This window comes from Centropristis striata, chromosome 4 (assembly GCF_030273125.1).
Source record: "Centropristis striata isolate RG_2023a ecotype Rhode Island chromosome 4, C.striata_1.0, whole genome shotgun sequence".
In the NCBI taxonomy this organism is placed as follows: Eukaryota; Metazoa; Chordata; class Actinopteri; order Perciformes; family Serranidae; genus Centropristis; species Centropristis striata.
In genome coordinates this window covers 1,212,394-1,229,569 of record NC_081520.1, presented here as the reverse complement: position 1 = coordinate 1,229,569, position 17,176 = coordinate 1,212,394, and the positions used below count along the sequence as shown (strand labels likewise).

The following is a 17,176-nucleotide window of genomic DNA, read 5'->3' as shown; positions in this document are numbered from 1 at the left end:
CCATCTGACATGCCTGAGAATGTATCATATGTTATACAGTCAGTCTTAGATTGCCAACAAGATTCTGATAGAGCCATCCATCACAGATGATGTGAGGTCCAAAGCAGAAAGAGGGAAGCTACAGCTGGACACATTACTTCAGGTTTAGTTGAGAATGACAAATGGCATACGATGTAATTTCCCCTCTGACTGAAACTACTCTCAGCACCGAGGTATTTTTATCAAATCCTTCATGCCATTTGTTTTCCATGACATTTGATATGTCCGTAAAATATCCCAACCTTCCAGAGAAATAAGATTAAAGCATTGCAGTGTTTTACCGTCTCTTAGGCATCAGCAAGGAAGCAAAACTTTTTCAAAAGGTGCTTGTTAAAGTAGAGTTGGGTACTGAGAAAAAAAGCACTATTAGAGGTGTGAATCAGTGTATAAGCCCACCGATACGATTTTATCCTGATAGTTGAGTCATGATACTATATTTTTGTAAATTGATATCAAACATGTATGGACGACAACAACTGCAGCATTTTATCAAACTTTCAAAAACTTTAAGCTTCACTGCTCTGAATTTTTTTTAAAGAAACATTACAAAAGCCGAACTTTGCAGCGTTATTTCCTGACACACATGGTGCCTATAGATTCCTTAGATCCTATAGTTTCATATGATACCAGTATCTCCAGTATATTCCTAAAAGTGAGCCCGCTAAAAAAAAAAACCTGCATCAATGAATCAATATTATATTGCCACATAAAATATCGTGATACTATGCTGTATCCACCTCTAACTGCTGATATGTAACCATCCCTTCTCACAGCTCAGATCAGTCTGTAAACACTTGGAGACTTAAGACAAACTCCAGCTTCTGTTACTAAGGCTACGTTTACACGAGGACGGTCTGAACAGAAGACGCAAAAGTGGCGTCGCGTCTTCACTTTTTATTCCTCGTTTAGACGAGCGTTTTCAGGAGGAAATCTGCTGATACGGTGATCTAAAGTGTGTGAATGTGATTGTATGCAGCCAGGCGGCATCACTTAAAGCCATAAGAGCATCTTTGGGCATGCAGAAGTTTTCACGCCACACATTTTCATCAGCTACTCCTTCCACAAAGTTCTCCTCCATCACTAGATCTCCCAGGTCTCGTTCACAGCCGTCTGGCTCCTCCCACCAATCGCTGCATCCAGAATGTGATGGAGGTAATTCCAGATCCTTCTCTGTTCACTAATACTATCTGTACATATCCTGGACATTTGGTGGAAAGACTCCTGTAAGTTTATTAGAGCTGCCAGAGCAGCTTGAAGGTCCCACCATGGAAATAATCCCACGTTTCTTTATTTCCTGTCCTGGAGCATGTATGTGACGTAAACACATACGTGACGTGAGCAGATCAGATCAGAGTTTTGTGTCTTGTCAGTGTAGACGACACGCTACGGAGGAGAGGATTTAACTTTTACACTTTGGAGGGTGGTTTCAGATTTTTGCGTTTTTAAGCCCCCAAAACGCCGTCACCGTCTAAACGAAAGGCACTTCAGATAAAATATTTTGTCGTTTTTACCCGCAAGCGTCCTCGTGTAAACGGGGCCTAAAACTGGTTGCAAATATTAGGTTGTTTTGTTTTTTTTAAAAACCTTAATTGCAGAACCAATCCCAAGTCTGTAGGGCGGCCCTTCATATGGGGGCGGTGACTGGCAGTGACACATTAGAAAGTCTTGTTTTTAACTGATGAAATCCCAGCCAGCAGCTCAGAAGCTACCTGTTCCCCCAGAGGATGTTCACATTAGTAGTCCAGCAGCACAAACCCTTTTTCAGGAGCAATGAGCCTGAGGGTAGCACTACATGACTGGCACCATTTGATCATATGACAACTGGCAGCATGAACACAGATCAGCTGCTGGCTCCAGGCCTGAACCCAAACATACATTTTTAATGTTTTAAAAAGCTGCGTCCGTGTTACAACATGATCTCTTCCGGTGAGACGTTAATAAAACCTAATGGGGCGGAGGTATGTTAGTGGCTGTTTTCCCACCATTTAAGTATTTAACTTGAATTTGTGAAATCCCCAGACGACTGGTAGGCGGAGTAGGTGGAGTTCTCCCATCAGACGACTCCTAGGTTATGTCAAGTGTAATTATGAGTCAGGACTGAACTGGCCTAGTGATGCAGCAGTGGAACACGATCCAGAAAGTCTTCAATCATGTGTCAGTCAGTCTCTGTATGAAATGCTGCTCTTAGAGTCCAGAGCTGGACACTATAGTCATGCTAGGGAATATGACTATCCTTTTTCCCCAAACTTGTGGAAAAGTAACTAGTGAAGATGTAAGAATCTGACTTTCAAGTTGAATTAACCCATTGACGCCTAAAACTGCCTGTAAAACCTCTGGGCAATTTTAAAATAAGCCCCTAAAACCTGAAGTTTTTCTGGAAATTCAACAGAAGTGTCAACGCTTCTACTAAATAATAGATTTTTCAGCCTCTGTAGCAGATAGAAATGATATTCAAAAAGTATTTGAGAGCTTTTTCAAATACTACAAAACGACGTATCCGCTTTCCAGGCTTCAATGGGTTAAGATGCCACTTTTACTACCAATAAGCATGAGATATCAGGGGAATCTGAAACTTTGAAAGAGGCCTATAAAAACTTTTTAAACACAAAATAATGAATGCCATGTTAAATGTCATTTGAGACATGATAAAGCTTTGATTATTTCTGGATTTATTTCATTCATTCCCAGATTTTTCTAGGACCTGTGGACACCCAAAGAATGCTGTAGCCCACAGTCAAAGACTTTTGATTGGATAAGTCAAGAGAGAGTCTAAAGTAAAAACTGACGGGAAAAAAGTCAGAGACTGAACGAAGCACCGAGAAGAGGTCAAGCAACTTAAGTTAGATATAGTAACCAAAAACAGAGCTTAAAAATTGTGATATTTCTGTCAAAATCACTTTATTCTACAGGTCTCATTAAAAACAATGTCAAAAATAAATAGTTTGGAATAACTAGATCTTGTTTAAAACATTAAATTCTGCACCTCAACGACACTGTGAAGCCATGATTGATTCTTGAGACGAACGATCATGTGAGAAATATTCACCGAAAATCTGTTTACACAGAGCTGAGAGGAGAGGACAGGAGAGGTTGTAAAAATGTAAATAGTTCAACATGTATAGCATGTGGGGACCGTTCTTTTCTTTTTTTAAAATATTGATGACACTTGGAAAAGTGTTATAAAATGTTATAAATTCCATTTTATTAATTTGTTTGTGTCATTTAATTTGAGACATGATATTGCTTTGATTATTTCTGGATTTATTTCATTCATTCCCAGATTTTTCTAGGACCTATGGACACCCAAAGCATGCTGTAGCCCACAGTCAAAGACTTTTGATTGGATAAGTCAAGAGAGAGTCTTAAAAACTGACGGGAAAAAAGTCAGAGACTGAACGAAGCACCGAGAAGAGGTCAAGCAACTTAAGTAGCCTGTGAGAAGAGAAGAGGCATCTTACCATGAAAGCATTTCTTCTCCGAACAGTCAGTCAGGCGGCTCTCACACAGCACTGTGAGCACGCAATCACAGCAGCAGAGGAGAAGAGAGGGAATACTTCTCCTCCTCAGTCTGAAGTCCAGAATGAGGTCAGTACACAGTCAACAGCCAGACTAGTGTGGGACAGGCTGAGACAGACAAAAAGAGTGTGTGTCTGTTTGCGTGTGTGTGTCGGTAAGTTCCTGCTTGTGACGCGAGGATGGGGAAAAACAGCCTGGCTCCAGTTCCCAGCCAAGGCAGGAAAACAGCTGCTGGAGGGAGGGAGGGAGGAGGGAAGAGAAGGAAAGATGGAGAAGGGGAGGGCTCAGAGTGGAGCACGCTCAAAGTGTTTCCCAAGCAGCACTAAACCTCCCACTCTCTCTGACAGACGCAGTGACCGGGCGCCTCCAGGAGATGGTGGAAAGAAATGTGGACAAACACGCAACACGTTCTACCACATCTGCAGATTAACAGCTCGTTTCCACTTTGGGACAGAAAACACTCGGCTGGTGGAGTGTTGAAGGAAGCAGATGAAGATATACAAGACACTCTGGATTGAAAAGATTATTTGCACGTCTGAAAGTTTCACCTTTTCACACCAGAAAAAAAACAGAAGATTAGGGAGAAGAACTGGGGTTTTTAATGATATTGCATAATATTTCACAAAGAACCACAATATCAACCTAACCCAGCTGTGAGGTGACTTTAATATACCACACTGTCTGTTTTCTTTCGCTGGTGAAGTGTTGAAGGAAGCAGACGCCATGTACTATACATATACAAGACTCTCTGGATTGAACAGTGGTGGAAGAAGTATTCAGGTCCTTTACTTCAGTAAAAGTACTACACTGCAAAAAAAGAAAAGTTGGGTGAACTCAAAATTTCAAGGCAACAAACTTCGATAAAATTTCAAGTTGGACGATTAAACTAAATATTTTAAGTTTTGTTTTTGAGTTTGCTCAACTCAGAATTCAGATTTTTGTCAACTCAACATTGTAACGCCGCTATGAAATGTCAGCTAATGTTGCGACCACAATTTTGAGTTAGCATTGATACGCTAATGGCTACTCTTGTAGCTGTAACAAGCAGCGCCGCTAGCATCAGCTAGCCGCTAGCATCAGTTAGCCGCTAGCGTAAGTTAGCCACTAGCGTCAGTTAGCCGCTAGCGTCAGTTAGCCGCTAGCTTTCACTAATGACCGAATTTCACCGCTTTCCAGCATTTCACAACAAAATATACAAAAATAAGAGTTATCAGAACTATTGTCCCTTGTTGTGAACCCCAACTTAAAGATATAAGTAACAACAACTCACCAACTTGTTTTTGAGCAGACAACTGGCTTCCTTTGTTGTGCTAACTTACATTATTGCCCTAAATGTCAATAATCTATATTTCCAAGTTTTACCAACTTAAATCACTGTTTTAGGCCAAAAAATACAAGTTGGCTTTTTTTGCAGTGTACTACCACACTGTGAAATTACTCCACTACAGTAAAAGTCCTGCATTCAAAACTCACTGAAGTAAAAGTACAAAAGTATCAGCATCGAAATGTACTTAAAGTATCAAAAGTAAAAGTACTCGTTATTCAGAATGAAGCACTCAAGATTCTTTTATATGTTCTAAACATATTACTAAATTATTTGCACTGATGCATTTAAGTAAGTAGCATTTTACTGTTGTCCAGGTAGGGCAAATTTTAACTATTTAATATACTTTGATGTGGTTTAATTTATAAACATGCAAATTCACCTTAAATTGATCATGTTTTTATGTTAAATCTCCACCTGAAAAGTAACTAAAGCTGTCAGCTAAATGTAGTGGAGTAAAAAGTACAAGATTTGCCTCTAAAATGTAGTGGAGTAGAAGTATAAAGTTACATATGTGGAAATACTCAAGTAAAGTACAAGTACCACAAAATTTTACTTAAGTACAGTACTTGAGTAAATGTACTTAGTTACATTTCACCACTGGAATTGAAAACATTATTTGCACGTCTGAAAGTTTCACCTTTTCACACCAGAAAAAAAACAGAAGATTAGGGAGAAGAACTGGGTGTTTTAATGATATTGCATAATATTTCACAAAGAACCACAATATCAACCTAACCCAGCTGTGAGGTGACTTTAATATACCACACTGTCTGTTTTCTTTCGCTCCACGACAGCAGTCCACCCCGAGAACCAGCTGCATTCAGACACAACATAAAGCCAGTTTATCATTTCTGGAGTTTGTTTTACAGCTCGTGGAGTTCTCCACATTTCACAACTGACTTTAACCCATTAAGACCCAAGTCTGCCTCGAAAAACACCCCCTAAAACCTAAAGCTGTTACAAAAGACTTTTTTTTAAACTGAAAAACATCTCCAGACTCCACCCTCACTCCCTGACTCTGTGGCAGAAACCCTGAAACATGCCTTTATCACCTCCTAAGCTGCATTCTACCAAAAATTCCAGCAGGGGGCGCTGACGGCGGCTGCAGAAGCATTTAGGTCCATTCATTTCAATACATGAGAAATGAGAAAACTTCTCACTTGATTTATTAACTCAGAATTTTTTTTGTAAGTCAACACTATGGTCTCAATCACGAGTAAAAAATCTTCAAGACAATTTGATGTTAATAGTGTAAATAATGGCCCCATTTAGAAGAAAATAGAAGATACAGAATGGTATGATTTGGGGCGGGGCTACCTTTGATTGACAGGTCACTAACAAGGCGAGCCGTCATCAGGAGAGAAGCAGAGCAATGCGTATCCACGGCAACGTGTCAATAAAGTTTGTTTTTTTAAAAGGACGTTTACCGATTTGGTCTCATAACTTTGACCCTTTCACTGTATTTTCACTTAATGACAGTTTATTTAAACATTTTGTTCATTAAAAATGCCTTGTTCAGTGTTTGGTTGGACTAACAGACACTCCAAGGAGTCGCTGTTATTTTTTCTGAGGTCAGTAACGTACATTTAGTTTTGTTTTTTGCCAAAACTAACATCCCAGTTAATGCTCCAGTTAATGCTAACAGTAATTAGCAGCAGCTTCTCTCAGTCAGGTTGAGGTGTAGAGAGGCTGTAGTCAGTGATCAGATCCCTCTCCTCCTCCACAGTCCAAATATGGTCTGCTTCCTGTTTCCGAAAACAATATGGCGACACAAGATGGCGACGAGTGTAACACCGAACTCGATGCCTCAAACGGGCCACAAACCAACGGGTGATGTCATGGTCACTGCGTCCATTATTTATACAGTATATGGTCCAAACACAACCACACCACAATAGTCCGGCGGCTTAGGACCAGATTTGGGAAGAAAGGGGACACGTCGGACAAAAGCACCAAATTTTTTCCACATGCTCTCTATCACTATAGGTTTCAATTTTTGGTAGGAGCCAATTCATCAAGATTGCAGATCGGAGATGGCAGCCATATAAAATCTATGAGAACCAGTATATCTTCTAAGCCACTTAGAAGGTCAATCTTAGTGTCAAAATATACATTTTCTGGGTCAAAGAATAATTTAAAGCTACTGAGAATATCACTAGATGATCAAATAGATATGTTCATTTTGGCCATGTATTTACATAATTATTAGATTCCAAACATTTTCAGCTCAGGATTCTCTGCTGCAGCACTTGAAGCGAGTTGCCTACCAGTCTGGGTGAAAATGAACATTTCTATTTGATCAAATAATCATCTAGTGATATTCTCAACAGCTTTAAATGATTCCTTGACCCAGAAAATGTAGATTTTGACACCAAGATTGACCTTCTGAGTGGCTTGGAAGATGTATTGGTTCTCATAGACTTTATATGGGTGCCATCTCGGATCGGCCATCTTGATGAAGTGGCTCCTACCAAAAATTGAAACCTATGGTGATAGAGAGCACGTGGAAAAAATGTGGTGCTTTTGTCCAGCGTGTCCCCTTTATTTAGCTAAGCCGCCTGACTACTAGTAGGGTTAAAAAAGTAAAGTGAGGTGGAATCGGAGAACAGATCATATCACCTGAAATCAAACAGATTTCTCTTTGGTTCTGGTTTTAAAATGTGATTTTTGTTAAGATTTCAAGCCACAAACTTTGTGCCAGCAGAAGAATTAAATCTCTGTGTGTGATAAGCTCAGTTCTGACGAGGTATCCCACCAAGCCTTCCCTCTCTCTCTCTCTCTCTCTCTCTCTCTCTCTCTCTCTCTCTCTCTCTGACACCATCCCCCGCTCTACCAATGTCTCCATGCTGCTCCCCCTCTCATCTTCCTCCCCCGGGACCAGAAAGCCCTCCTCTCTCTCACTTGTTACCCCTTCAGCAAATGCACAACAGCAGTTCTCTCCGCATGCGTGCACTCTACTGTCTAAAGTGTGTTTTATGCTGAATTGTGAATCTATTAAGATGTAATACAACTTCAGATTAACTCAAGCAAGAAAACCACACTGGCGCCTTCACTGTGCAAAAAAAATGCACACTCACCACATTGATAACAGACAGAACTACACCCACACACACACACACACACACACACACACACACTGGAGGCAGCTGCCTGCAGCAGGACTCGTGTTTAGTCGAGTTTATTGATACGGGAGCAGCAAGAAACTGACTGACCTCAAGTCGGGATCAGAGAGAGTAAACGCCACGGGCAGCCGGGCCAGGGTGGATTTGTGCGGTCATTTGGGGGCACGAGTCATTATGAAGACGGGAAAAAACATTTTAGTTATGTCATTGTCTGCAACGCCAACAACTAGAAGGGCAGTTGATTAATATATATATATATATATATATATATATATATATATATATATATATATATATATATATATATATATATATATATATATATATATATATATATATATATATATGTATGGCTTTAACCAGAGTCTACAGTAATTCTAGTGCCACTGTGAAGCTGTAATTTCAGCTAAATGCTAATGTCAGGATGCTAACATCTTCATATTGACATGTTTTTATTTAAGTGTGACTCTATTTTATTTGTGTCTTGTATGTTTAGCGTAACAATTTTGGTAATTTTGTGCATTTTTTTGTCATTTTGTGTCTTTGTAAGTCATTTTGTGTCTTTAGTGATTTGTGTCTTCTGTTTTTTTGTGGTAATTTTGTCTTCTCATTTTGTGCCTTTTATTGGTCATTTTGTGTCTTTTTTTGTAATTTTGTGTCTTTTGTTGTGTCCTTTTTAGTTATTTTGTGTCTTTTTTTAGTTATTTTGTGTCTTTTTTTTAGTCATTTTGTATCTTTTTCAGTCCTTTAGTCCAACATAAAATGTGACTTCGAATCTTTTTTTTTTTTACTTTCAAAACACTATCATGCTCAATAAAGAATTTGAAATGTTAAAAAAAAATTAAAAATGGAATAAAAACACACAGCACAGCCCCATTAAACCTTAATGAAAACAAAAACAAAGTGCACTATGATTAAAATCATTCTCTTCGTCCCCCATAAAGTAGATGAATGGCTTTACAATGTGCAGATCGAAGAGTCTAGTCAGCCAAGGTAGTGGGCCAGTCAATAATGGAGCCATTTGTTCAAATGACTTCCTGCTCCTCAGACAAAGACTCACTCGATAGTCAAGGATGAGGAGCAGTTTGCCGTCTCCGTGTCTCTGAACACTCAGGACAAGAATGTGTTGGCAACCACGTGTTGGAGGAGGAAGCCAAAGCCGTCCCTCTCCCAGAGTCCACTTCTTCTCCTGAGTCCACAAACACAGCACCGCAAACCAAACCAAAGTTATAATAGTTTGGGATTTTTCATTAGTTTTAGTTTTAATTTCGTTGTGAATTTTTGTTTTCAAATTCAGTTAGTTTTATTAGTTTTTAGAGTGAGTTTGCTAGTTTTAGTTTAGTTTTTACCTTTTGAAAATGCTTAGTTTTAGTTGATTTTTTATTAGTTTTAGTGTTAGTTTTAGTTTTTTTGTAATGGGTATGTGCCTTCATTTCCTTTGGTTTATCCATCTTAGCCCCAATAAGGTTATTAACTCTTACAGTTCTGGGTGTTTTGTATTTTGGTTGGAGTGTAAACATCCCAGTCTCAGTAAACATGTTTCTAGTTTTAGTTTAGTTTTTATTAGTTTTAGTTTTAGTTTTTTTGTAATGGGCTATGTGTTGGGTGCCAGATTCAAAGAGGTCATAATAAATGTTTCCTTTATTTCCTTTGGTTTATCATCTCAGCCCCAATAAGGTTATTAACTCTTACAGTTCTGGGTGTTTTGTATTTTGGTTCTAGTGTAAACATCCCAGTCTCAGTAAACATATTCACCATGTGTTGCATGTTCAAATAGAAACACTGAATTATGAATGAAAAAAGTTGACAAAGACGAAAACTAAGGACATTTTCACTATAATTTTAGTTAGTTTTAGTTTGTTTTGTAACCACACAATACAGTTTCAGTTAGTTATCGTTTTTTCAAAAACTCTTGTTTTTATTTCAGTTAACAAAAATGTTTTTTCAATTCTAGTTTTCGTTATTTTGTTAGTTTTCATTAACTATAATAACCTTGCTCCAAACACCACACACATTAAAAGGTAAACCTGTCTCCATGGTGATGTCTCCCAAGTGTTGGACAAAGGACAGAAATCTTTTCATGGAGAAGAAGTGATCAGCAAGTAAAACTACGCCCATTTTCACCTTGCAAGCCCAGAAAACAAACAGAGTTTGTTGATGTTTATAAATCGCGTATGGAAATATTGGGGTGGCTTTGTTGCTAAGTGATTTCACCGATAACACACTCTACTTGTGTTTGTGGAGATTTTCCCAGACGACTCAAGTTTCCACCCACAGTCCAATGACAAGCAGGTGAGGCAAGAATAAAGCTCACACGTCTCCTGCACAACAATTTGTTTCCCAATCTGGTTAGAAGTTATGCATGTTTTGAGGCCAAACACTTCGCTTCTCTTGCCGAAATGGGCACAAAAGTGACCCAGCAGAGAAACTACTGATAGAAAACCCAGAACTTATTTTGCAGAATCAATAAGAGTCGCTTTTACACGTGTCCTGCATAGAAATGTTTCCCAATCTATCTGGTTAACCCTCAGGGCCAGATCTAATTTTATGCACATTTGTACTGCTTAGCCCATAAAATACGTTCCTAAGAAGCAAGCTATAAAATATACATTGTTATATTCTACTTTTATTGCAAAAAATTCAAACATCTGGAGGAACCTTGTTATCATGTGGGACTTTCATGCTTTACTTAGTCTTGCATAACAAAAATTTGGAACAATGGGTTGCTGATCATAAAAAACAAAGTCTTGATAACATCAGGCTAAAGGAGATATTGTGATTTTGTCCCCGTTAGACTGGTCGGATGTTTGTCATGCTTTTTTTGAATGATAAGATATAAGATTTACATTTAAATAAAATAAATTAATTACATTTAAATAGATTTCTCTGAAGTCACCATAACTTAATAAAGTAACTCAATGTTGATTGGCCTTAAGGCAAATTAATGACAGCTCTTTCAATTGCAGTATTACAACAGAGACAAACTGGGTGTCTGTGGAAACTAGCGCATCGGCCCCATGATACGGTTTTATCCCCATACTTGAGTCACAGTGTTTCCCACACACAGACCATTCTGTGGCGCACCCCCACATAATGGAGACCGACCGCCACAAAATGATTCTGTTATTTTTTACCCTCTCTAGGACATTAAAAAAACTGTAACGTCTGTAACGTTAGCCAACACACAGAAAACACCGCATTCATATCAATAAATAAATGTTTTACGATGAACCGGGCCGATCTCAGAGCTGGCAACACTCTCCGGTAACGTTAAGGCATATTGAATGGTGAAATGTAACTAGGTACATTTACTCAAGTACTGTACCTAAGTAAAATTTTGTGGTACTTGTACTTTACTTGAGTATTTCCACATATGTAACTTTATACTTCTACTCCACTACATTTTAGAGGCAAATATTGTACTTTTTACTCCACTACATTTAGCTGACAGCTTTAGTTACTTTTCAGGTCGAGATTTAACATAAAAACATGATCAATTTAAAGTGAATTTGCATGTTTATAAATTAAACCACATAAAAGTATATGAAATAGTTAAAATTTGCCCTACCTGGACAACAGTAAAATGCTACTTACTTAAATGCATCAGTGCAAATAATTTAGTAATATGTTTAGAACATATAAAAGAATCTGAGTGCTTCATTCTGAATAACGAGTACTTTTACTTTTGATACTTTAAGTACATTTTGATGCTGATACTTTTGTACTTTTACTTCAGCGAGTTTTGAATGCAGGACTTTTACTTGTAGTGGAGTAATTTCACAGTGTGGTAGTAGTACTTTTACTGAAGTAAGAGATCTGAATACTTCTTCCACCACTGATTGAATGGTTGCCGCAAATGCCGTTAACGGGACGAGAGCAGTCCAAACGGCTGCTTCAAGCTAGCTACATCGAGGGTAGGTTCGCTTCCTGTTTTCAAAGTAAAAGCACAAATTCTATCGTTATAAAGGGCAACGGGCGTTTTATTTTTGTAAATGTAACCGGAAGTGCGTTGCTCATGACGGCTAGCTTGAGTAGCGCCGAATTCGTCCGAACAAAAGTGTAAACGGCTGGTATTTAGACAAATTAACGACGCACTGGGTGGCTAAGTGGCTACTTTCTCGCCTAAAAATGTTTGAAATGTCAATAAAGTGATATATTTAAATAATTTAGGACTTTATCCATGTCAGTGGAGCACCACAAATTGCTCTCTGGTCTGTGGGAAACACTGAGTCACAATACAATATATTGCAATTTAACTGTTTAACTGCATTTTGTGTCCACAAAATTAAATCAAATCAATAATCGTTTTGTCCAATAAGAGAAAATTCTCAGTCTATTCATCTCACTTGAGTCTTTTTAGTTCTCCACCATGAGAATCAAGATGCTATTCTGGTTTATCATGATAGCTGAAGATGCATTGTACAGTATGTACTCCAGACCAGGATCCATTAGTGAGGCTGATAAGCAGCCGGGGTCACAGAGTTCACCTCAGCTCACTGAATCCTGACTGGAAATTCCAGTTGTATGTTTGCCAAATTCACATGGAGTAAGAAAGCAGGCAGAGACAAGAAAGCCCAGAAACACTACACACTTAGTAGACAAATGAAATCAGCACAAAGAGAAAAGAAAACCCCTGAGTGATGTAACACACTCTACTCGTTTCTTCACTTCCTTTAGACAAAGAGTTGCTGATTTCAGTTTCATACGGGAGGTTTAATTATAATGTTTAAGTAAAAAAACGTTTTCCCCCAGACTTCATAGATCAGGACAGTTTTAAGGTTAACCTTCACCAGAGTAACAATCTGTCAAACTGAAACAGTGTTTCATTTAACCCTTTGATGCACAGCATGGTCTAAAATGACCCTCATTAATTTCCCTTGTTTTGTGTGCTTGCTTGCAAAAGCACACTAACTACTCTTCACCGGGCTTATTTTGTGTGCTTGCTTGCAAAAGCACACTAACTACTATTCACCGGGACTATTTTTATTATTATTCTTCCGTTTCTTCCGTGTCATTTTTCGGTCGACTACTCCTCCCAGAGTTTTGGTCGCACATACACAAAAAAGGTATCAAATCGACCGGCTCGCCCATGACAAGTGTGCTATGACTTTTATAAGGGTTTCGACAAACGGTTTTCAAATTATTGGGCAAAAACACGTCAAAAAATCCCCCCAATGTAACCCTATGGAGAGTCTAGAGTGGAGAAGTCATCAAACAGAGTGTAGAGGGAGAGAAAGAATTGTCAAAAAATAAATTTGAAAACTGCGCTCCAGGCCGCAAATTTCACTCTACAGAAATAATTTATACATAGAAACGTAGGAAAATTTGTCCTCTCACTCACAATCCTCTGGTAAAGCTGTCAGAGTTATAGTTTGGGCGCAGGACGCACAGATGCTCAAACAAAATGCACCAACTGCCGCATCGGCTCCCATATTAAAAATGAAGGAAGATTTCTCAAAAAAAAAAATTTAACAGTTTTTTAAAATCGCTCTAACAAAGCTATTTTTTCATTTTTTTTTTTAAAAAACATATGGAGATGTTCAGGAAGAACTCAGGACGCTCAAAGTAAAGTCGGATCAATGATAGCTATTATGGTTTTGCCGAAAATGCTTTCTGTTCGAGGCCAGAATTTCAAGTTTGTCGACCTCTGTCTGCTCACTTTGATGGAACTGTCTCCATCGTCAGTTAATTTCAGTTGATTGCTCTGCTCTGATTGGTCGACTCCACCTGGCCACGTGGTTGCTTAGCTACCAAAGCCCCCCCCCCCCCCTCCTCCAACACAGACATTCTAACTGATAACTGTCAGTTTACTCTAAGTAAACAGACATGGCTTTCTTCATAAAACACGAGACCTTATAACTTGACCATACATTGTCCAATCTGCCTCAAACTTGTCATGCATGATGATGGTTCATCACTTTTCAGTTCTACATAACAATATTTCATAAATTCCCGCCTTTTTATTAGCCACGCCCCCTTTTACTAACTAATGAACCGTTTGTCCTAGAAACTTGTATAAGATGTCAGATTACTCAGCATAGAGTCCCTGTTTAACTGGTGATTGATAACCCCGCCCCTTTTGATAAGCCACACCCATTTTACTAACTAGTGAACCGTTTGTCCTAGAGACTTGTATGAGGTGTGAGTGTACTCAGCAGAAAGTCCCTGTTTAATCCGTGCCCCTTTTGATAAGCCACGAGAGTCACGGTCCAGAGGCAAGCACACAATCAAAATTTCTTTAGGAATTTTCTAGTTCTTCTTCCGTTTCTTCCGTGTTGTTTTTCCGTCGACTACTCCTCCCAGAGTTTTGGTCGCACATACACAAAAATGGTATCAAATCGACCGGCTCACCCATGACCAGTGTGCTATGACTTTTATAAGGGTTTCGACAAACGGTTTTCAAATTATTGGGCAAAAACACGTCAAAAAATCCCCCCAATGTAACCCTATGGAGAGTCCAGAGTGGGGATGTCAGCAAACAGAGTGTAGAGGGAGAGAAGGAATTGTCAAAAAATAAATTTGAAAACTGCGCTCCAGGCCGCAAATTTCACTCTACAGAAATAATTTATACATAGAAACGTAGGAAAATTTGTCCTCTCACTCACAATCCTCTGGTAAAGCTGTCAGAGTTATAGTTTTGGCACAGGACGCACAGATGCACAAACAAAACGCACCAACTGCCTCATCGGCTCCCATATTAAAAATGCAGGAAGATTTCTCAAAAAAAAAAATTTAACCGTTTTTTAAAATCGCTCTAACAAAGCTATTTTTTCATCTTTCTTAAAAAAAAACATATGTAGATGTTCAGGAAGAATTCAGGACGCTCAAAGTGAAGTCGGATCAATGATAGGTATTATGGTTTTGTCAAAAATGCTTTCTGTTCGAGGCCAGGAATTTCAGTTTTTCCACCTCTGGCCACTCTTCCGGAACATTCCGTTGATTGCTCTGCTCTGATTGGTCGACCCCACCTGGCCACCGGGTTGCTTAGCTACCAAAGCCTCCCCCCTCCTCCAACACAGACATTTTAACTGAAAACAGTTAACTCTAACTGTCACAGACATGGCATTTTTGAGACCTTATAACTTGACCATACATTGTCCAATCTGCCTCAAACTTGTTATGCATGATGATGGCTCATCACTGACCATTTCTACATAACAATATTTCATAAATTCCCGCCCTTTTGATTAGCCACGCCCCCTTTCATAACCAATGAACCGTTTGTCCTAGAAACTTGTATAAGGTGTCAGATTACTCGGCATTGAGTCCTTGTTTAACTGTTCATTTGAGCCACGAGGATGATGGTCCAGAGGCAAGCACACAATCAAAATTTCTTTAGAAATTTTCTAGTTATTAATGCTGCTGTGTGTTTCTGTGCTCCATCTTTTGATATCAACTTATTTTATGATTGAATATTCCAAGTATTCTTTAAATATCTGTTTTTGATAACAGATCATTTTGCCTCTCATACTTTATGAAGAAAAAAAGTTTATGTATTATTACATAGCTAACTACTTAGTTAGGTAGCTTGCTAAGCCAACTACTTAGCCAAGAAGTTAGCTAAGTAGTTAGCTTAGCAAGCGAATTAGTTAACTACTTAGCCAAGAAGTTAGCTTAGCAAGCTACTTAGCTAAAAATTTAGCCAAGGAGGTAGCTAAGTAGTTAGCTTAGCAAGCGAATTAGCTAACTACTTAGCCAAGGAGGTAGCTAAGTACTTAGCTTAGCAAGCTACTTAGCTAAAAATTGGATAAGGGTCATTTTTGAGAGTAGAGACACAAAAAGAGATTTTATTAAAAAATGAATAATACTGAATGATGAAAATAATTTATTGCAAAGATAAAAAATAATTTATTGCAAAGATAAAAAATAATTTATTGCAAAGATATAGAACATAAAAACTCTGTCGGGTCACTTTAGACCCATGTTGTGCATCAAAGGGTTAAAGTTCCTCCCCAAAAGGTTCCATGGAAGTTCAACTATTTTTATTATTTATTATTAGTATTCCAAGCTTATAATATGTGCTGCTTGTGGCCACAAAATTCACAATTTTCGTATTTACACAATTGTTTTCTGCAGTACTCAGTGCTCCATGTCTAGGTTTCAAAGTCATGAAATAAACAAGATTTGACTGAAGGTCTGATCTCATTAGCTCTGAGTTGGTTCTCCTTATTAAGCCGTTAAATCCTGCGCCTGCCTTTTGGTTTATTCAGAACAGGCTTTTCACTTCACAGTGAGTTTGCTGGGCCCCCCGTATGAAAAATCCCACAGGTTCTTATAATGGATATAAAAGACATTTTAAACTATTCCTACAAGAGAAACATTGTCTAATAGAGGTGTGACTCAGCGTATCGGCCCCATGATACGATTTTATCCTGATACTTGAGTCACAATACCGTATTATTTTGCGATATGGTGAGTATTGAGATACAACATATTGTATTTTAACTATTTAACAGCATCAGTCCATTCATCTCTCTTGAGTCTTTTTATTTCTCCACAATGAGAGTCAACTTGTGGGAACCCAGAGGGCCTATTTTCATGACCACTTTGAATTACCATGAAACATTTAAAAAAAACAACAACTTTGCAGTGTTATTTCAGCAAATTCCTGACACAACATGATGCAAATGGTGCCAATATATTCCTTAGATCTTCTAGTTTCATATGATACCAGTATGTCCAGTATATTCCTAAAAGTGAGCGTGATACAGCCTCTGATAAAAAAATTAAAAAAAATCTAAATTCTATGCTGTATCGATTGTTTAGACCACTATAGCATTTAAATAAAATAAAAAAATGTCCATGCCTTTGTGTTTTTACCTCACATATAAACACTCATTGTGTCATTCATGGAGCTGTTGGGTGGAACTGATTTGGTCCATGTGACACATCAGCTAGTCTCACATGTCAAACATATTTGTTATTTGGTCAGTATTGTGCACAAACACTTGCAATTTGGTTGCATGTTAGATAGATAAATAGATGATAGATAGAACTTTATTGTCTGTCACGAGTGACAGAAATTCGTTTTTGACAGGCTCATATAAAAAACAAACAAACATTAAAAACACAAAAATGTGTACAATCATGCTAAAAAGGAGGAGGGGGGGGGCTGTTAAAAGCAACAGAGTGTTCATTTTTTGTTGTTCAGGGTGGTTATTGCAGAGGGGAC

The 17,176-nt window shown here is 38.4% G+C and overlaps 1 protein-coding gene across 3 annotated transcripts in view; it reads right to left on the bottom strand.

The window, feature by feature from the left end:
- The window catches only part of LOC131970613 (SPRY domain-containing SOCS box protein 4-like), a 90,858-nt gene that overhangs the window by 42,264 nt on the left and 31,418 nt on the right, over positions 1–17,176 (bottom strand). The window contains exon 1 of one of the 3 annotated variants that reach the window (XM_059332046.1): positions 3,498–3,754. The exons of the other annotated variants lie outside the window; for them this stretch is intronic. The gene's annotated coding sequence lies outside the window, so the exon portion shown is untranslated. Of the gene's footprint in view, positions 1–3,497; positions 3,755–17,176 lie in introns of those variants that run through there. 3 annotated transcript variants of the gene reach the window in all.